Source organism: Oryctolagus cuniculus, chromosome 12, assembly GCF_964237555.1.
Source record: "Oryctolagus cuniculus chromosome 12, mOryCun1.1, whole genome shotgun sequence".
In the NCBI taxonomy this organism is placed as follows: domain Eukaryota; kingdom Metazoa; phylum Chordata; class Mammalia; order Lagomorpha; family Leporidae; genus Oryctolagus; species Oryctolagus cuniculus.
In genome coordinates this window covers 15,181,428-15,204,004 of record NC_091443.1, presented here as the reverse complement: position 1 = coordinate 15,204,004, position 22,577 = coordinate 15,181,428, and the positions used below count along the sequence as shown (strand labels likewise).

Here is a 22,577-nt window from a genome sequence, read left to right as displayed (position 1 = left end):
AGACGTTGGCTTCCAGGGTGGACTATTCCAGTTCTTTTTCACATGAGAGAAAATATGATAATAAATGTGTGAGAGGGACCCATAATTAACAGATCATGTGGGATCTCTGTGTCCTGAAATTTCTTTTGGAGGTCAAAATTAGACAGAGTAATAGTTTGCTATAATAATAGCTAAACAGAACAGTGAACCATTATGTTGGTCTCACAGGAATAAGTCAACAAGAGATACTTTTATTTACTTATTTTGTACCTAGTAATTGCATTTTGTGTGAAAGTGAAACAGAGACACAAACCTAGGGAAATACTTGTTTATAAACATGTCCTTATTTTAAAATATGCGTCTAACTTCATGGGTAATTTGTGTCTAACTTCATGGGTAAATTTAAAACCTGAAGGCTGTGCCCTTTTCTTCATGGCTATCAGGAGTCTGGTCTTGTGAAAGTGCCTGTAGATGTGGTTCCTGGGCCACATCCATCCATGTCTCTAAACAAAAGAGGATACTTTTTGGAAGGATAAAATATAAACTTCTTGCTTTTTTCTAAGAAACAGTACCTAGTCCCATGCATCTAATTTCCTTATTCACTTATTATAGTCAGTCCACAGCTTACGCTGAGAATCTACTCTGTGCCTTTTGCTGTTTTCTCGGTGGGGACACCAAGATACATTGTTTGCAGGGTTGGGGAAGGAATGGATAATTCTGGGAAGAAGGAGGAGTGAGAAAGGCCAGGATCAATAACAAAAGTAAAATTTGAAGAGTCACAGATTTGTGGAACTTACACAAAATACTCTTAAATGACCAATGGGTTAATGAAGAAATCTCAAGAAATATTTTTAAAAAATACTTTGAGCTGGCATTGTGGTAAAGCTGGAAAAGCTCCCACTTGCCATACCATCATCACATATTGGAGCCAGTTTGTGTCACAGTTGCTCCACTTTTGCTAAAAGCCTGAGGAAAGCAATGGAAGATGACCCAAGTACCTGAGCCCCTGCAACCTACATGGGGCATTCAAATGAAGCTACTGGCTCCTGGCTTCATACTGGTTCAGTCATGGTAATTGTAGCCACTTGGGGAGTGAACCAGCAGATAGAAGATCTCCCTGCGTGTCTCTTTTCTTCTACGTGTATCTCTGATTTAAAAAATAATAATAATAAATAGAGAAAAATGAAACAAAACTCACCTGCAACACACCAAAGACTAAGGGGAAGCAGTGGAAGCTACGATAAGGGGAAATTTTATAGCTATAAACACATTAAAAAATGAAGTTGAATCAACAACCTGATTTGTTACAACTTAATAAACTAGAAAAAGAACCAACTAAACCCAAAGCTAACAGAAGAAAGACAATAATACAAATTAGAGAAGAAACAAAAAAGAATATAAAACAGCAGAGAAAAAAAAAATGGTTCTTTGGAAAGATTAACCAAATTGAGCCTTTAGCTAGGTGGACTAAGAGAAAAATAGAAAACTCTAATTACTAAAATTAGAAATGAAAGTGGGGATATTACCACCAATTCAACAGAAATAAAAAAGGATTTAAAGAGAATATCATGAACATTATACATAATAACACAGATGAAATGTACAAATTCAATGACAAATAAAACCTGCAATGACTACATTATGATGACAGAGAAAATCTGAATAAAATTATAACTACTTAGGATGTTGAATTTGTAATCAAACTTCTCTTGATGAAGAATAGTCTTGGACTTGATGTCTTCATTGGTTAATTCTAGCAAACAATTGAATAAGAGCTAAGATAAATCCTTCTTAAAATTTTATGCAAAAATTCAAAAGGAGAGGCCAGTGCTGTGGCTTAGTAGGCTAAGCCTCTGCCTCTGGAATCCCATATGGGTGCCAGTTAGTATCCAGACTGCTCCTCTTCCAATCCAGTTCTCTGCTATGGCCTGGAAAAGCAGTAGAATATGGCCCAAGTACAGGGAAGACCCAGAAGAAACTCCTGGCTCCTGGCTTCAGATTGGCTCAACTCTGGTCATTGCAGCCATTTGGGTAGTGAACCAGGAGATGGAAGACTTCTCTCTCTCCCTCTGTTTATCTGTAATTCTATCTCTCAAGTAAACTTCTAAAATCTTTAGAAAAAATACAAGGGGAAGAAATATTTCCAGATGTTTTTAGTCCAGCATTACCCTACCGAAGCCAAACAAAGGTATTACAAGAAATGAGATTGTAAACTCTTATGAAAACTGATTCAAAATATTCACAATTCAATGCTAACAAACAAAATTCAACTGCATATTTAAAAGGATCAATAATCACTACCAAATGTTAAAATGCAAGGAGAGTTCAACATACAAAAATTGATCAATACAGTATATCACACTAAGAGAATGCAGTAGGAAAAAAAAAGTGATCCCAATTAATGCATAAAAAAGGTATTTACCAAAATTCAACACCCTTTCATGTTGAGAATCACCACTTAAAAAACTAGAGAACTTAAACACAACAAAAGTTGTATATAAAAAACCATAGAGAGGATGATTCTTAGTGGTGAGATACTTAAAACAGTTTCTTAATGATCAAAAACAAAGCAAATATACCAACTCTCACTACTTCTATTCAGAACAGTACTAGTTCTAGCTAGAGGAATTAGACAAGAAAAATAAAAGACATTCAAGTTAGAAAGAAAAAAGTAAAAGTATCTCTGTCCAAAGATGATATAATCTTATAGAGAGTCTTCAGAAGGTTCATGGAAAATGCACATTATGAAAAACTAAGTCAGGGCTGCATAATCTTTCTCACCAAAGTAAACAGGAGCTAACATGTTACAATATGTCTGAATAACATCTCCCCTGAGGCACTAATGGAAATTATATCAGTTTGAGAAGAGCTCTTATCAGAGAAACATGAACTCCACTCAAATGAAAGCAAGAATGAACATCAAATCCATGTTGAAAGTTGACTGGTTTCTGTGTGGGAGCAAACTGTTGAAATCTTTACTTAATGTATGCTAAACTGATCTTCTGTATATAAAGAGAATCAAAAATGAATCTTGATGTGAATGGAAGGGGAGAGGGAGTGGGAAAGGGGAGGGTTGCGGGTTGGAGGGACGTTATGGGGGGGAAGCCATTGTAATCCATATTCTGTACTTTGGAAATTTATATTCATTAAATAAAAGTTGAAAAAAAAAAGAAAGTTGACTGGAAGAATGTGGGGAGCAACCCGGACTAGACTGAGTTACTGGAATTAAGACTTATTCTATGCATCTGCTCTCCCACAATATGGCGCTGGGAGAGGAGAAAACAGCTTCTACGCAGCTGCCTCCAGTTCAACCAATAAACTGTAGGACCTGCTCCTGATTGGAGAGCAGCGTACTCGGCGTGTGGGCAGCCGAGTTAGGATTGGCGGAGGAGGACTATAAAGGAGGAGAGAGACGGCATGCACCAGGAACATCTATGGGGAACATCTAAGGGGAACACCTGTGCAGCCCCCGAGAGAGCCGGCCGGCGGTGTGCCGCTCCCCTGCGGAAGTGGGGAATGCGGCCAGGGGGAACTGCCCTTCCACGGAGGTGGAAGGGATAGTAGCCAACCCGGGAAGAACCAGCAGCAAACCCGGGGAGGGCCGAGCAGACGAAAAGAACAGCGCAGGGTCCTGTGTCGTTCCTCCACGAAGAGGGGGAGCGACAGAAGAATGATTAAATTACCAATGTTTTAGAAAGTTTTGACAGAGACAATGCTAGAAAGAAATCAACACTTTACATATGGGCATTTTCTAAAGATGGCGTGAGATAATGCCAGTAGCAGCAAACCATTCACATTAATTTGGGAGAAAAAAAGTTAATGCTGTTCATGCCCTAATTAAAGAGAGCTAACAGTTAACAGCAGAAACAATGTCCAAAAGCATAGACATCTCAATTGGTTCAGTTTACACAATTCTGATTGAAAAATTAAAGCTGAATAAACTTTCTACTTGATGGGTACCAAAACCACTGCACTCACATCAGCTACAGACAAGAATGGAGCATTAAAAGAAAAATTTTAGATTGCTTCTCTGTTTCAAAGGTACAGAGTCAGAAGGAAAGAAAGAGATGAGATTGAAGAGAATGCAGAAAGATAGGGAGAGAGAAAGAGGGAGAGTTTGGTTACATCCTATGGTTTACTCCCCAGTGCCCATAATAAACAGAGCTGGGCCAGATTGCAGCTCGGAACCCGGAACTCAGCACAAGTCTCCCACAGGGATGACAGGGACTCAAGCAGCTAAGACACCACCCTCTGCTGCCCAAGGTAGAATCCAGCAGGCAGACGGAATAGGAAGCAGAGGTGATTCTTGAACCCAGGCATTCTGATATAACAAGAGAACATAAGAAGACACCGGCATCGCAAGTAGCATCTTAATGGCCTACCAAACTCCAGCCTCTCACTTAAACTAGTAAGATCAAGATCCTGGAGCATTTCTTTGAAGAAGTGTAACAGGAGATGAAACAAGGATTTTCCAGCATGATCCTAAGGACAAATCACAATCAAAGCCATGGCTACTAAGAGGTGGAAGTGGTCCAGTCAAAAGCAAAAGTGGAGCAGTCTAGAGCAAAGGTCATGGCAACAGTTGTTTGGGATGCTCAAGTCACTTTGTTTGTTGTTGACTTTCTGCCTGGCCAAAGAATGGTAGCATCTGCTTATTATGAGTGTTTGAGCGTTTTAGCCAAAGTTTTTGCAGAAAAATGCCTAGAGAAAATGTAGCCATAGAATACTTCTCCACCATAAGATGGTTCCTGATCATTCTGCTATCAAACAAAGACAATTTTTTCACAAGAAAAAATTAAGGATTTGCCTTCTAGTCCTGATTTGTCTCCCTGTGATTTTCTTTCCCTAATATTAAAAAAATTTTTTTTATATATTTCTTCAGTAAACAATACTTTTTGAAAATACTGACTGATGGCTGGCGCCGCGGCTCACTAGGGTAATCCTCCACCTGCGGTGCTGGCACCACAGGTTCTAGTCCCGGTTGAGATGCCGGATTCTGTCCCAGTTGCTCCTTTTCCAGTCCAGCTCTCTCCTGTGGCCCAGGAGTGTAGTGGAGGATGGTCCAGGTGCTTGGGCCCTGCACCCGCACGGGAGACCAGGAGGAAGCACCTAGCTCCTGGCTTTGGATCTGCGCGGTGCGCCGGCCGCAATGCACCGGCCGTGGTGGCCACTTGGGGGGTGAACCAACGGAAAAAGGAAGATCTTTCTCTCTGCCTCTGTCTCTCTCATTGTCTAATTCTGCTTGTCAAAAAAAAAAAAAAAAAAAGAAAAAGAAAGAAAGAAAGAAAGAAAGAAAGAAAGAAAGAAAGAAAGAAAGAAAGAAAGAGAAAATACTGACTGCGTAGACTTGGTTAAATTCCCAGGTCCTTCAGTTCTTTAGGGGTAGATGAAATGTTTGATGCCATCAATTTACAAAAGAGTCTTGAACTTGATGGTACTTATGTTAAGAAATAAGGTTTATCTTTATCTTTTTAATTTTAAAATCATTCCTCACAAATATCTTGAAATTCCCTCATTTGTAGTATCCTCATAAAGAATAACTGTTAGAACTAATAAACTCAGCAATGTAGCAAGAGAAAAAAAATCAACATACAAAAATTAATTCCAGCAGCATCAAAAGTATAAATTACTTAGCATTAACTTGGCCAAGGAAGCCAGACTTGTTTAGTGAAAACCACATTGCTGACAGAAATTAAAGACATAAATGAATGGAAATTTGTCTCTGAAAGGATGGGAAGACTTAACATTGTTATATTGCCAGCACTGTGGAAAATGATCCACAAATTTCATATAGTTCCTATGAAAATTCTGAATCTGTTTCCTACAGAAATAGAAAAGCATCCTAGCATTCATGTGTACTGTCAAGATACCCTTAATAGCAAAAACAACCTTTGGAAAGAAGAACAAACTATAGGATTCGTACTTCTCAACTCCAAAACTTCCTACAAAACTACAATGCTCAAAATGGAGTGGTACTAGCATACGGAGAGACATGCAGATATACAAAATAAAATATGTGGTCCGCAAAGGAACGCTGGCATACATGCTTTAGTGATTTTTGACAAAAGTGCTAGGACTATTAAATGTGCAAATGACAGTCTTTCCGTATTTACACGGCTGAGGTGGGTGGGAGATGGTGGTGATCTGAACTGGATCATTGTCAGTAAAAATGCAGAGCAGTGGAGTTTTGAAAGCTCCTCAGGAAGCATAAAGGGCAAATGTGGTGATTAAGTGACCAGTGGGGGAAAGGAGGGAGAGTGGAGGGACGTGTCCCTAGATTTCATGCAGATACAACGTCCTTCCTTAGGGCAGAGAAAGGTCATTAATACGTTTCTATTTATGGCTACATGAATTGAGTTTAAGCATCCACCAAGAGAAAATAATGATCAATTAATTATGTAGGTCTGGAGAGAAAAAAAAGGTGGGCTTGTGAATCATTCATAGGCAGAAGTGTGTGACAGAGAAGTGCAGGAAAGATAGATCACCTGAAAGGATATAAATCAGAAAACACTTGAAGGCAAAACCTGTTTCACCCTTGTATTTAGGAGGTGAGTATTGGGAACAGGAACTCAAGATAGTGATGTATAGGCAATGGTTCAACACCAGCTCCATGGAAAAAGAGAATGCAAGATCCCAGTTCGTAGCATTTGCTAATTCTTGTGTAAATACCCCCACTACAGCCAATTTAAATTGACTACTGTGACATCCACTAAATAGTAAAATTACCAAAAAGGTAACAACTGTATCCTTAGAGCTCATGAGAGATTGAAGCTGCCTCAGTATACCCTGGCCTCAAGGAGATGAGTAAGGGAGAAGAACCAACAACAACAACAACAAAAAACAGCTGTCAGGGGAGGTGTGAGAGGAAAAGATCTTAGCAAGAGGGAGTGGGCGGAAATTCTAAAACACTGCAGAGAAGGATACACAGGGAAATACTGAAAAAGGAGCCTCTGGATTTCGCCGCTTAGGATGTCGTTTCCTCGCCACAGCCCCTTCTGTAGAATTCCAGGGGGCTGGAGTCGGACTATAAGCAATTGAGCCCTGATGGAGGAAGCAAGAAACTCCAGGAAGAGTGCACAGACAGCCTGTCTTGTTTACAAAGAACCTGATTTAAAGAAAAGCTAAGGAGGAATTAGAGGAACACAGCCTGAGAGCCCACACTGAAAGAAACCTGTCTTCTGCTTTGAGAATGTTGGCAGTTTTTGGACACTTTCCACCTCCGGTGCTATGAGGCACACGTTTTAAGTAAAGGGGAAAACTGAAACAGACAACCTCTAGCTCAGGACTCATGTCTTTTGCTGACACATGGGGATCTAAGAGAAGTCCCCCACCTCCTCTGCAAGGAGAGAGACATTCATGGAGCAGCCTTCTGCAGTGTGGCAGTTACTCTCACAGACATAATTGTGTGGATGGCTCTGCTTCACCCCACCCCAGGGACAGAAAGACTAGGAGAGAGGGGTGCGAGAGGGATTTCTTCTGATGTCACACAAATAGCAAAAGGCAGGACTGAAGCTTCTGGTTACTATATTTTACTCTATTCCTAAGGTCTCTTTTATTCACTGTTATCAATATAATAAAAATTTAAAGAGACAAATAGGAGGATAGTGTTTTTAGAGGAAAATATTTTTAAATTTTATAAAGCAAAGTCACTCTACTTTTATATATTTTTAATAATGAAATGGCTGATAGTTGCATAGTGCCTGTCAGTAGATACTAATTTGATTATCACTCTGGTTTTCAAGTTGAATACCTAATGTTAAAATAAGCAACAGGTCAATAAGGTACCTGTTGCTTGGGTGTGAGTATCTGTGCCCCCAGTCCCAAGTGGAAAAGTCATACATTACAACTTAATGCCCAAGGTGATGGCATTTGGAGCTGGAGACCTTAAGAAGTGGTTGGGCCAAGAGGACTCTGCCCCTACAAATGGAATTGGAGCCCTGGTAAAATAGTCTCTGTTGTGCCTCTCATCAAGTGAGCACACAGTGAGAAGTTGCCTTTGTGAACCAGGAAGTGGATCCCCTTCAGACTTCCAGTTTTGAACTGGGACAAATAAATTCTCGTTGTTTATAAGTGACCCAATTTTGAGGATTTTGTTACTGTAGCTGGAACAGACTAAGATTTTCAAGGTAGCACTGTAGGTAAGAGTGGATGCTATTACACAAGGAGCAATCAAAAAGTTTGGAAAATGCATATTTTGAAAAAAAAAAACTATGCATGGTGATCAAAAAAATTTACAACAAAACAAAGTTCTTTAAAATTTCATTTCCCACAAGGCTTTTTCTTTGGGGTAAACTAACTCGCTGGTTTTCCCAGCAGTGCCCTTTCTACCCCTGACATCCGTACTTTATGGAAGAGAACATGCACATACAGCCACATAAAATCAGCAGATGGTCTTTGATTTTAGCAGCAGGAAGGTGGTTCTCTTCAGTTTTAATTTTTCTTCCACTCAGATTTATTTTCAAATCTGGGACTCATTTAATTTGACTGCTGCTACGTTCATTTCAAATTACAGCCATTCGCAGGGTCCCACTTATTTTCAATTAAATGGGAGACCCTATTCCAGACAGCATTGTGGGCAAGTGGCCGTGTGGTAGGTTTTCCTCAGCAAATACAGAAAAACCATAGCAACCAACAGCATGCAACAGAACACGATGTTGCAGAGCAGCTAGCCCAGTCCATCTGTGGAAAGGCCCTGCCAGGGGAGAGGTGGGAGGGAAAGGCCAGAGCCCTTTCAGGCACTGTCAGGTTGGACAGTGTATTAGTTACCTGTGGCTGCATAGACAGTCGCCACCACTTAGCAGTAATTTTGTAGATCAGAAGTTCCAGGAAGCTTGTTTGTGTTTTCTGCTCTGGTTCACACAAATCTGAGTCAGGTTGTCTGCTGGGCTGGACTTGGACCTGGGGAAATAGGTCCAAACAGGGGAAATAGGCTTCTAAGCTCATTCAATTTAGTTCCTTGCAGGTGTAGGACTAAGGCGCCCATCTCTGTGGGCTGCCAGTTTTGCCTTTCATTTCATCTGTACCAATAATGCACATTGAATCTTTCATGTATTTGGAATCTATTCCTCTTTTGCTACAAGCTGGATAAATTTTTCTGTTTTTATTTATTTATATTATTTATTTGATAAGCAGAGAAAGAGAGTTCCCATCCACTATTTCACCCCCCCCCCCCACAGACGTCTGCCACAGCTATGGCTGAGCCAGGACAACGTCAGGAGCTAAGAATGTGGGCATCCCACATGGGTGGCAGGGTCCTAAATACTTGGGTCATCACCTGCTGCCTCCCAGGATGTACATTAGCAGGAGGCTGGAATCAGAACCAGAGCTGGGACTGGAATCCAGGCATGCTGATGTGGAATGCAGGAATCCCAAGTGGTGCCTGAACCGCTGCCCTGAATGCCTGCCTCAGTTTTCTACTTTAATGGTTTGAGGCCAGGAAACATTGCAGCCTGTGTTCAGGTAGTACTGTACGCTGAGGCTTCTGGACAAGAAGAGACACGACAGACCCTTCATGAAGCAAACTGAGACTCAAATCATGCTAAGGATAAAGTGACAAGGTAAGTGTTAAGTAAGAATGAGTGATGCTTCTTGTACTATCTGCCCTTTAAAGGATTCACAACCCCTGCTCCTCCACACTGAGCTTCTAATTAATAATGCGGGGCAGGGCATTCTCATTCCTTTCACGAGTAGACTTTGTAATATTGTTGTAGTGTGAAAATGCATTGTCCTTCCATTATTAGTCTACTCAGGCTGCCATAATTAGTGCCACAGACTCAGGGGCATAAACAAGACATTCATCCTGTCACAGTTGGTGGGGGCTGGACATCCAAGGTCAAGGTGTTAGAGGAATTGGGTTGGTTTCTTGTGTGGCCTTCAAGAGAGAATCAGTTGCTGACCTCTCCCAGCTTCTCAAATTTTGTTGGCAATCTTTGACGTTCCTTGGCTTATAGATGCATCATCCTGAACTCTGCCTTCACATTCACCCGGAGTTCTCTATGTGCACATGTTATCTCCAAACCTCCTCTTTTAATAAATACAGTGTAGTGGATTAGGGTCCGCCTTAATCCAGGGTGACCTCATCTTGACTTAAGGAATTACATTTGCAATGATCTTAGTTCCAAATATTCTGAGTACTGGGGACTGGGACTTCAACATATTAGTTCTTGAAGCATGCAATTCAAACCACATCAGTCTCCTTGGCTCTGTCCTGGAGCCCTCATTCCCAGTGGGTAAGGACCAGATAACTTGTAATTTACTTCTATGAATAAAGTGAGTCAAGTCTAAATAGATTTTAAACTCTTGCTTCTTAAAGTCTGGTCCTCAAATGAGCAGCTTTGGATCACCTGGGAAATTCTTGAAACCACCGTGTCAGGCCACACCTGCCCTGAGTCAGAATCTATATCTAACAACATCCATTGGATGTTCTGCACATTAAAATTTGAAAGGCAGTGTTCACTACATCTTGTCGAAATGGTTAGACAATTCTTTAGGGAAAAACCATAATATAAGTCTCAAACTTATTCTTCGTTCCAATTTTAGTATACGTGCTGCTGAAGCGAGCACTCAAGCTAATTCTTTAAAGAAATTAAAAAATACATTGTTAAAGGAGTGGTACAAAGACCTTAACGCAATGTGCTTTGATAAAGAAGCTCAGAAATAAACTAAAACTGATGCTAGAAGAGACTTCTGCATATTCATTTAACTGCAATAGATCAGGAGCCAATTATTCAGTCAACAAAACCTCATACACTATGTGCTCCTGGCCCAGATACTGCCTGGAATTATTAATCTTGTTAAGCCTCAGCCTTCTCATCTGTAAAGTAACTAAAGTAATTAGGCTGAACTCAGAGGTTTTAAGGATTTGGCAATAAGGTCGGAGTTGAGCTTAGTATGGTGCTTGTTATGAGCAGGGTGTCACATACACACTAGCTTGATATTGTTCCTGCAGGTTGCCACCACTCGAGTTCCTCTGGTTAGATATGGAGAGTGGTGGGGGAGACTAAAGACAAGTGTGCAGAAGTAGACACCAGACAGGGCACAGGTGCAAATTAAAAAGCATGGAGACCTCAGTGAGGAAGAAAAGCGACTGAAAGGCTGTGACGTGAGGAAGAAGTGCTGGTGTCCAGCTGGTAGCAGAGCATCTGTGATGTCAGAAAGACAGAGGTGACAGAGGAGGTCTCCATTTCTCTGTGGGATTTTTCCAGTGGAGCTCTCCTCTTCCTGGTCAGCAGGAGAGGCTGGGCAGGTTCCAGATAAGGGCAGCCATGCCTTGCTTCTCCAGTCAGGAGCCTGACACCAAGCTTTCAGCAAGACTGCAATCTTCACCCACAAGCAACGTGGCCCCACCCCTTCTCTCCAGTTATCATCAAACCTTGCTGGGGAAGATGTGGTGTGGAAGGTTGTGTAAGCACCTAGTAGGAGTGCCTGTTCTTCCTCTCTTTCAATTTTGACGACTGACCTCTGTTGTTAAATTTTGAGTCAATTGTAGTTCTGGGTAAGTGTGTTTTCTTGGCATACAAAAGGATGGTGGGTAGAATACTGGTTGTGGCCAGCTGACACCTGCAACAACAAGTAGACTGGGAAGGGAAACTGTTCAGAGACCCAAGGGGGTTGTCAAAGGTCCCTTCTCATTAGGGCACTGATACCACTCAGGAAGGTGCCACCTTCAGGATCTAATCTCTTTCCAAAGGCTTCACCTGCTGATACCATCACTTGGGGAGTTAGTATTAATGCATTAATGGGGGAGGGGAATAAGTGGGCACAAATACTCTGACCATAACAGTATGAGTGCAGGTTTTGTTTCTGTCTCTAAAGCTCACAAGGAGATTGTTTGACCCCACAGCAGGTGAGAGGGCAGCTTTGAATAAGACCCTGTGTGTCTACAAGAAGGATTGCAGAAGTCAAGCTGTGAGCCTGGAAACCTGGACTGGGGTGCAATTTTAGAAAGCATTTAAGGGTGGATGAGGAGTCTGGGCTATAATTTACATGCAGCACGGGGCTCTCAAGATTGGGGCTGTGTTTTAGGGAGATGCATTTTGCTGTTAACATGCAAAAAGATTTGGCTGGAAATCAGAAACCAGGGAGGAAGCTATTGCAAAAGGAGATGTGTAATAAAGGCATCAAACGCAAGATAAGGGCCAGGGGGAAACTCCAGATTCTAAAAATACTTTCGGCTTGAAACTGCAGGTGTTACAGCCTGAGCCACACGGGGTGCAAAAGGCAGCAGGCTTGTGATTAGTCTGCACACGTTCTCCATCCCCTGGGACCAGGGTGGCTGCAGGCTGATTAGTGCTTCCTGGAGGACAAAAGCAGCTGGTTTCTTCCTTTTGAATTCCAGTAATGACATCCCATTTTAACATAATGAAAGGATTTACTGTGATGGGAGTGAGGCTGATGAGATGCAAGGCAAAGGTGACCAAAGGACCCTGTCACTTGTCCCGTGGCTGGTTAGGGTCAACACAGCATTGCAGAGTGCTGCCACTGTATCTGAATTGCAGGCTACAGTTCCAAAGCTGAATGATTGAAGCTCAGCATAGACCCTCTTACCTTTGATCCTTGGAATCTTAACTATTTCTGTCTATCTTTATGAAGCACACACACACACAAGCCCACATGCAGGGTGGTGACACAAGGTATGACGTCTGTTAATATAATATTCTTGAAATCACACAATTTTAGAAATGGGTAACAGAATAAGGACAGGATGGAGGGGGCAGTGATAGGAAGGAGGTGGAGGTGGCTGCATAAGGGCAACAGATCCTTGTGGTGATGAAAATGTTCTGGGTCTTCACTGTGGTAGTGGATACGTGAACAGACAAGTGTGATAAATTGTATAGAAATAAATACACTTGTATGTTACACACAAATGAGTGTGAGTAAAATTGATGACGTCTGGTTAAGAGTGGTAGATTATATGCAGTTCAAAAAAAATATTGTGATAGTAATAATGTATTTTTCTATTGCAAGTATTATACTGGGCGGGGATGGGGGGAGATATCTGGACAAATCTTCAGTTTTAAAATTGTATAGAAGTATTGGGAGGAAGGCCTCTGGCTAGACTTGGTCCAGGTTCTTATCTCCACACATGGAAAAATTCAAGGAAGATACATGGGCACAGGCAAGAAGGAAAGCAAAATCTACTTAAAGGCAAAGGGAAAGTACACACTCAGAAGGGAGGGCAGGCAACCTCATAAGGTAGGCCTTTAACAAAGTTCAGGGTCTGCTTTTACAGGTAGGATAAAGGAGCGGTGCCTGGGGTGACATTTACTTGAATATTCAAATGGAGTGGAGATAAGCATGGTGGCTCACTTGGCTAATCCACAGTCTGCAGCACCGGTACCCCAGGTTCTAGTCCTGGTCGGGGCGCCGGATTCTGTCCCGGTTGCTCCTCTTCCAGTCCAGCTCTCTGCTGTGGCCTGGCAAGGCAGTGGAGGATGGCCCAAAGTGCTTGGGCCCTGCACCCACATGGGAGACCAGGAGGAAGCACCTGGCTCCTGCCTTCGGATTGGCGCAGCGCGCAGGCCGTAGCAGCCATTTGAAGGATGAACCAACAGAAAAGGAAGACCTTTCTCTCTCTCTCTCTCTCTCTCTCTCTCTGTCAACTCTGCCTGTCCAAAAAAAAAAAAAAAAAAAGGATGGAGTGGAGATTGAGTACCACCCACTTCTGTGCCCTTTTGTTTGAAAATTTCAGAAATATGGTGTCTGGAGCACACTGGGCTGCAGCACACAGGTTGAAATCTAGAAAGTGGTGTGAGTATGCAAGTGTGCAGCCACATTGGATATTTATAGCTAGCGCCAACCTGGCAGTTCTGTGTGCATTGAAGGGGCTGCAGTTTCAGGTGGTCCGTGGTGGGCTTTGGCACAGATGCCAGCAGTCCTCAATTCTTCACTACTTCCCTGCCTCTATCAGGAGGCTGTCTGCTACTGACTGTCAAAAAAAGATGCAAGAATGAGCATCAGGAATGAGCATCACAGGCAGGATAAATGAATAGAGCAATGGCCCTGAGCTAAGAGAAGACCACGGTAGCCTTGCAAGGACTTTGTCTTTAATTCCAAAAGAGATAGAAAGCACTTGGAAGGTGTGGCAGAGATATTAGTGCTGACCAAATACTCATGTAGGTACCCTCATTTACCAGATCCCCTGAATGAGCAGGTGCAGAACATGGGTTATGGCTGGTAAGAGCAGAAATGATGTGTGTCATGGGGAGAACAAAGCGCAGCAGAGCACACATGCGTTTCTCACGCTCTCACATCCACAGCCATTGCTACACAGAAACCACTTGTTTCTGAAGACATGGCTGCAAGAGCAAAGCAGCCTGCCTCTCTGTCTCTCTGTTGGAAGGGAGGTCTGTTGGAACATCACTGGACCACAGAGCTCCAGGTTGCATGTGAGTAACAAAGTCTGTTTTTTGTATTAAGCAACTGAGATTTCAGGGTTTACTTGTTGATGCAAGAGACGTAACTTACCCTTATTACCATGGAAGGTTTTGATCAAAGGAGTGAACTTATTTGTTTTATATTTGAACAGGATCTCTCTGGCTCCTGTGTTGAAAATGGGCTGACTTGAGGAAGGAGGAAATCCCATGAGAAAACTGTCATAGCAACCTAGATAATGAGATGATAACAGCTTATACCACAGTGTGAATATTGGAGGTAGTAGTTTCTGAGTACATTTTGAAGGAAGATTTATCAAGATTTTTAAAAAATATTTATTTGTTTGAAGGGCAGAGAGTTACAGAGAGGCAGAGGCTAAGAGAGAGAGAGAGAGAGAGATCTTCCATCTGCCAGTTCACTCTCCCAGTGGTTGCAATAGCCAGGGCTGGGCTGATCTGAAGCCAGGAACCTGGAGCTTCTTTTGGGTCCCCCATTTGAGTACAGGGGCCTAAGAACTTGGGCCATCTTTCACTGCTGACCCAGGCCATAGAAGAGAGCTGGATCAGAAAAGGAGCTGGGACTCGAACCAGCACCCATATGGGATGCTGGTATAGCAGTCCGCGGCTTTATCTGCTAAGCTACAGCACTGGCCCCATCAATTTTTTTTATAGATTATATGTGAAGTATGAGCAGAAAAGAGGGGCCAAAGATGACTGCAAGATTCTTATGTTGAGAAATTAAAAGAATGGGTTCTGAACTCAATAGAAGATTATGGAAAGTGCTAGTTAGGGAAATGGAAGCGATGGTTGGGAGAGCACAAATTCAGATTGGGAGCTCTTAAGTTTGAAATGCTGATGGGACATCCAGGTTGGCAGGAGAGATCTAGGGTAAAGTTGGATGCAGGGAGGTAGGAGGCTGCGCCTTCCCAGACAAGTCCCTGGCAGAGCCCTGTAGTCAGGAGAACGACATTGCTATTCTCCCCTCCCTTAGTGCCTCGCAGCCAAGCTGACACAACTCAGATGAGAATTATGGTATAAAAATATTTGCCCCCTCCTTCAGAAAACTTTGGAAGGAGGAGATTTTGTTCCTATTCAACTCTGTTGTTCTTGATCATTCAGAGCCCACAACCTTCAGCTGGTGACTACAAAAACTTTCCCCTCGGCACCCAAATTGCTGTTGTCCAGAATGTTCTACTGGAAATCAGCTACTTTTGTGGGCTGGGAACTGCAGCTACCAAAAACTAAATGGAAATGAGGAAATCAGAGTGTGTCACCAAGATGTGCTTTGTCTCACAAATTTTTTTTTTTTTTTTTTGACAGGCAGAGTTAGACAGTGAGAGAGAGGGAGACAGAGAGAAAGGTCTTCCTTCAGTTGGTTCACCCCCCAAATGGCCGCTACGGCCCATGTACTGCGCCGATCCGAAGCCAGGAGTCAGGTTCTTCCTCCTGGTCTCCCAAGAAGGTGCAGGGCCCAAGGTCTTGGGCCATCCTCCACTGCCTTCCTGGGCCACAGCAGAGAGCTGGACTGGAAGAGGAGCAACCGGGACAGAATCTGGCGCCCCAAGCAGGACTAGAACCCGGGTGCCGGTGCCGCAGGCAGAGGGTTAGCCTAGTGAGCCGCGGCACCAGCCTACTCACAAATATTTTTATATAAGGAAAGAATGTTCATTCTTTGAGCATGTACTTCACTTTGCTCTGTGCTAATAGAGTAAGCCCTGGGATTTTGTGGCAATTAGCATTTTGTTCTTTCCTAGGAGACAAGAGAAACCGGGCATACTGAATTTCTCTTTGCTGTATAGAAGAGGAAAGAAATTAGATCCAATTAAATTATTTTGTGTTTCAAATTTTCCTTTTCCATGGAATATTAGTGGCTATGGGATGGGAGAGATTATTTCGAATTCCTCTTACTATGGATATGTGGAAATAGAATTCAGAAGAGTCATAAATGTACATATTAGCTTGGGGTCTCTCTGGAAAGAGGATCTCTTTCCTTTCCACACCCCTTCTCTCTCTTTTCTTCTGTATGAATTTACCTCTCCTCTCAAAGAAAAGAAGTCTTCAATCAAGTTGAGTCATCAGGATGATTCTGTGACATGTCTGACTGTTTAAAATTTCACAAGTGTGCTGCTCCTGTCTTCTTTCAACAAAACTGGTCTTGGGTTTTCACTCACCTGAGCATTTGTTCTCTATATGCTTTCTTATCCTATATCTGGTACTTCTTGATTTTTTTGTGTGTTTCTGCCTATATTAATATTATAATAAAGTGAAGGATGAGCAGCCATATAGTTTTCCTTTTCTTTAGTTTCCTCACAAGCACTTATGAGTATCCCATCTTTCCAAATCAGGGCAACACCTCCTGATAAGAATTTGAGTTTAGTCTTTGAACTGAAAGAGTGCTGGTTGGATATGGGATCTCTTTCTTGAGCTTTAATCTAGTTTTCATTTGAGCTTTGAGGGCAGGCCTATTAAAGTGAAGTAACTTTATTTCATATTTCCTATTGTCTTTGTTCAGGAATGAGTGTACCTTGGGAACTGGAGTGAGTGTATGTTGGAACTAGGCTTCAAGTATTGTTTGATCTCCTTGGTTTAATGAGGTAGAAGCTTGACTCTTAAGAAATATTACAGCATCTCCTAATAGAGACAACAGTAGTGTGTGTGTGTGTGTGTGTGTGTGTGTGTGTTTCACCCACTGGCTCTTGGGAAAGCTATTTCTTCTCTAAGCTCAATTTTGTTATCTGTAAAATAAAAATGATTGTGTGGTGCATATTTTATAAAGCTGTTTGTATTAATTTGTTTGCTAAAAGTGTAAAGCAACTAAAACAATTCAGTTATCTGATATTATTTTCTATATTTAGTAGTGAAAACTTGAATATGATGACATAAATCAGAGAAAGGGAAACCTTGTGTAGGTAACCTTTAATATCTTATATAACTTGGCCGGCGCCGCGGCTCACTAGGCTAATCCTCCGCCTTGCGGCGCCGGCACACTGGGTTCTAGTCCCGGTCGGGGCGCCGGATTCTGTCCCGGTTGCCCCTCTTCCAGGCCAGCTCTCTGCTGTGGCCAGGGAGTGCAGTGGAGGATGGCCCAGGTGCTTGGGCCCTGCACCCCATGGGAGACCAGGAAAAGCACCTGGCTCCTGGCTCCTGCCATCGGATCAGCACGGTGCGCCGGCCGCAGCGCGCCAGCCGCGGCGGCCATTGGAGGGTGAACCAACGGCAAAAGGAGGACCTTTCTCTCTGTCTCTCTCTCTCACTGTCCACTCTGCCTGTCAAAAAAAAAAAATCTTATATAACTTAATAAATTTAATAAATTGATACCTTTTTAGGGTTGAGATGCGTTCATTTACCACATTTTACAGTGGCATAAATGTGGCGAGTCAAAGCACTACCTGTAGGTTCTCATGACAAGATAGTAATAAAACCAGTGTCAGTCATTGGGATCAGACAAACTTGTGGCCTCAGATGGAATAATGTGCTCAAGGACTGAAAGGCAAGAACTCTCTGGTAAGGAAGCATAAGTGCCCAGGTAATGGTTAAAGTGGAGTCTTGAGATTATGAACAGTGGCCATGATGAAAAAAGATGCAGGCTTAAGCATTGCCTGAACAAAATGCTGGGCAAAGATCAAAAGGAAGAACCACTAAATCATCTGAATATCATACCAATAATGTGAGAGCAAAGCAAACCAACAAATTGGGCATGAGAGAGAGAGAGAAACAGAGAGAGAGACAGGGAGAGAGAAAGTGACTGCTGAGTTTTGAATTTCTAGTAGAGATTCTTGGCTCTCAATTCATCTCAGGCAACATCTGATCTAAGGAACTATGTGGGTACTTAACAGCTAACTGACAGGTTAGAACTCAGAAGGAGTTCTTGATCAATAAGTGTCAGAATAAAGGGTGCACTCAGTCCCACTCTGGCTCTGAAAACAGCTCCAGTCAGCAACCAGAAGTCAGTCAGAGACTGCTCTGTCAGCTGAGAGCTGGATGGTCAAGAGATGAAAGCTTTAGCTGTCTCTCTACTTCTGTTGTTACTTTCCCATTGTTCCCATACCCTACGCATGGCCAGAACTGCATACCTCAGTCGTTAGTCATTAGAAATACTCTCCCTTAGTCACTTGATCCCTGTCAATACTAGCCTGAGATTCCTCCCATGCAGCTTCCTTGCCATGAACTTCCTTTTGTCCAGGCAACCAGCCAGTGGGCCAACTCTATTTGCAGCTCTTATTTTTACTGATTTATATCAGTTGAATCTAAAAGCCCAGGCATCTACCCTGCTGCTCATCTTCTCAAAAATGCTTATTTTTAATGTATAATTTTTTGCCTAGTATTGAAACACCTCCACCCACCATGTTTTTGGGCTTCGAAAATCTTGCTCAAGGTCACCATATATCTCATATACATCTTCCCCTGTACTATACCATATTCAAACCAATATTATCAGAGTGCACTGATGTGACTACAACTCAATAACATTTTGATTATTTCATTAGAGGCATGCTATGGGCTTTCAAACCACACTGTAAGAGTGTAATTGGATAATTGTTGCTTCCAGTGTACAGCCCTTAGTTCTGCTGTTTCCTGCTGCTGTGCCTCCTTGCTTATGCCTACTTTCTCGCTTATTCTGAGGTTATTGCCACTTACTCAACAGGGAAGAAGGGAAATATTTATATTTAAACTATAATATACTTCCTAGGCTAGAAACTAATTGCAGGCTTTAGGGACAGCCAGCATTTTCTTGGGGAGCCTTTAAATAGACAGGGTACCTATAAGCTGAAAGAATGTTTTGTGAAAATGGAAGAAGGAAATTGAAAAGAGAGAGTTCCAATGGCTGTTAGACGTCCTATAGAATGGGGAGGGGGGAAGCTTACCAGTTGCTTTTCCTACCTAAACATAATTCTACTGTATTGATTGTGTTGTCGAGTTTACTGATATATGATAATGATCTAAATTTTTAAAAAGCACATCATATCAGATCATATTTTACAGAAAGGAAAATACATCAGTGACAGACATTTGGTACAGTCATTAGGACCCATTTGGGACTCCCGTATCCTTTAACAGTGCCTAAATCAACTCCAGCTCCTCCACTTTTGATCCAGTTTCCTGCTAAAGCACTCTGCGAGGCAGCAGGCAATGGCTCAGATATCTGGGAGACACTTGGGTTGAGTTCTGGTCTCCTGGGTTCAGCCTGCACAAACTGGCTGTTGGGGGCATTTGACGGGGAACCAGCAGATGGAAGGTCTCTCGCTATGATATGATCTAGATCTGGTCTCTTAAACTTCCAGAGAGTTACCATCTCAATGTGTGCTGGGCAGAAATCTGCTCAATGTGAAAAGTTTAAGTTCTTCCATGGATTTCCAGAGCTGCTTAAAATGACTCCATTTATGGGACACATGTAAATAAATTTCCATATGAAATATTACATTTCCTAAAGAATTTTTTAAATGTTTTAAATAGAGACAGAAACTGAGTCTGTGCTGCCAACAACTAGGGAACTCAACCTCTCAGTGATCTACAGTCAGGGATTTGAGAGGAGAGGATTCTCCTTTAGGGCATTTGGGAAGGTTCACAGTTTGACTTTACTGAAGCCTAAAGTAAGTGGCATTGTTCCTCTGATTTGTCTTCTTGCTTATGCTCTTCTTCATCTTTGGCCTTTCTGAGCCATGTTTATGTTGGGAGCCTAGGGATTTCTTCTTACAGCTACAAATCTTGGAAAACCGTATTTATAGAACAATTTTCCAGTATTGATTTGAAGACTTGCCAGATCCTACATAAGGAGTAAGTGCACAGTAACTCCTGTTGTTGACTTAACAAATTGACACTCTTGTTTATGGCATCAGTAATCCCCCTAGGCTCTTGTCATGAGTAGCCAAGGCTATGGAGGCCTTTTGAGTTCACTGACTCTGATCTTATTTAGACAAGATCGTAGTCAAAGTGGAGGTTCTCTCCTCCCTTCAGAGAAAGGTACCCGTGTATCCCGCTTCCCATGTTGGATTGTTCTTTCCCTTTTTGATTCTATCAGATAGTATTTGCAGACACTAGGCTTGTTTATGTGATCCCTTTGACTCTTAGTCCTATCAGTGTGATCAATTGTGAACTGAAATTGATCACCTGGACTAGTGAGATGGCATTGGTACATGCCACCTTGATGGGATTGGATTGGATTCCCCTGGCACGTTTCTAACACTACCATTTGGGGAAAGTCAATTTGGGACTGAGGGGATCCAAAGAACCTCACTAAGAGATTATTGGAACTCATAGAAGAGTTTGGCAAAGTAGCAGGATATAAAATCAATGCACAAAAATCATTAGCCTCTGTATACACAGACAATGCCACAGCTGAGAAAGAACTTCTAAGATCAATCCCATTCACAACAGCTACAAAAAAAATCAAATACCTTGAAATAAACTTAATCAAAGATGTTAAAGATCTCTACGATGAGAATTACAAAACCTTAAAGAAAGAAATAGAAGAGGATACCAAAAAATGGAAAAATCTTCCATGTTCATTGATTGGAAGAATCAATATCATCAAAATGTCCATTCTCCCAAAAGCAATTTATAGATTCAATGCGATACCAATCAGAATACCAAAGACCTTCTTCTCAGATCTGAAAAAAATGATGCTGAAATTCATATGGAGACCATGACTAGCTAAAGCAATCTTGTACAACAGAGCTGGAGGGATCACAATGCCAGATTTCAAGACATACTACAGGGCAGTTAAAATCAAAACAGACTGGTACTGGTACAGAAACAGATGGGTAGACCAATAGAACAGAACAGAAACACCAGAAATCAATCCAAACATCTATAACCAACTTTTATTTGATTAAGGAGCTAAAACCAATTCCTCGAGCAAGGACAGTCTATTCAACAAATGGTGCTGGGAAAACTGGATTTCCACATTCAGAAGCATGAAGCAAGACCCCTACCTTACACCTTACAAAAAAATCTGCTCAATATGGATTAAAGATTTAAGCCTATGACCCAACACCATCAAATTATTAGAGAACATTGGAGAAACCCTGCAAGATATACGCACCGGCAAAGACTTCTTGGAAAAGACCCCAGAGGCACACGCAGTCAAAGCCAAAATTAGCAATTGGGATTGCATCAAATTGAGAAGTTTCTGTACTGCAAAATAAACAGTCAGGAAAATGAAGAAGCAACCAACATTATGGGAGAACATATTTACAAATTATGTAACTGATAAAGGATTAATGATCAGAATCTACAAAGAGATTTAAAAACTCCACAACAACAAAACAAACAACCCACTTACGAGATGGGCCAAGGACTTAAATAGATATTTTTCAAAAGAGGAAATCCAAGCAACCAAAAGGCACATGAAAAAATGTTCAGGATCACTAGCCATCAGAGAAATGCAAATCAAATACAAATCAATGAGGTTTCATCTCACCCCAGTTGGAATTGGCTTACATACAGAAATCAACTAACAACAGATGCTGGTGAGGATGTAGGGGAAAAAGGCACACTAATCTACTGTTGGTGGGAATGCAAACTGGTAAAGCCACTGTGTAAGTCAGTTTGGAGACTCCTCAGAAACCTGAAGATAGCTCTACTGCATGACATAGCCATCCCACTCCTCAGAATTTACCCAAGGGAAATTAAATTGGCAAACAAAAAAGCTATCTGCACCTTAATGTTTATTACAGCTCAATTCACAATAGCTAAGACACAGGATCAACCTGAATGCCCATCAACAGAAGACTGGATAAAGAAATTATGGGATATCCACTCTATAGAATACTTCATAGCAGTAAAAAAAAATGAAATCCAGTCATTTGCAACAAAATGGAGGAATCTGAGAAACATCATGCTGAGTGAAATAAGCCATTCCCAAAGGGACCAATATCATATGAGCACCTAAAAGGAAACCTGTAGAAGTGAAACTGAAACTATGAGAAACAATGACTTGATCATCCCTTGTCCTGACTATCGAGGAACGGCTTACTATTTTATTCTTTTTAGTATTTTCTTGTTCTATTTATTACCATTGGTTGAACTCTTTAATTAACACACAATTATTCTTAGGTGTTTAAATTTAACAGAAAATTGATCCCTGTTAAAAATAAGAGTGGGAATCTGAGAGAGAGGAGATGTACAGTTTGGCACTCACTCACTTGGACTTACCCCTAATGGTAGAGCTAGAAACATGCCAGGGGACTCCAAATCCCATTAAGGTGCCATGTACCAATGCCAACT

General features: G+C 41.8%; 1 long non-coding RNA gene across 1 annotated transcript in view; it reads right to left on the bottom strand.

The window, feature by feature from the left end:
• LOC127483729 (uncharacterized) overlaps positions 1-22,577 on the bottom strand; it is a 99,475-nt gene that overhangs the window by 5,627 nt on the left and 71,271 nt on the right. The window contains exon 3 of the long non-coding RNA XR_011380679.1: positions 8,746-8,877. This is a non-coding gene — a long non-coding RNA (uncharacterized lncRNA). The remainder of the gene's footprint in view (positions 1-8,745; positions 8,878-22,577) is intronic.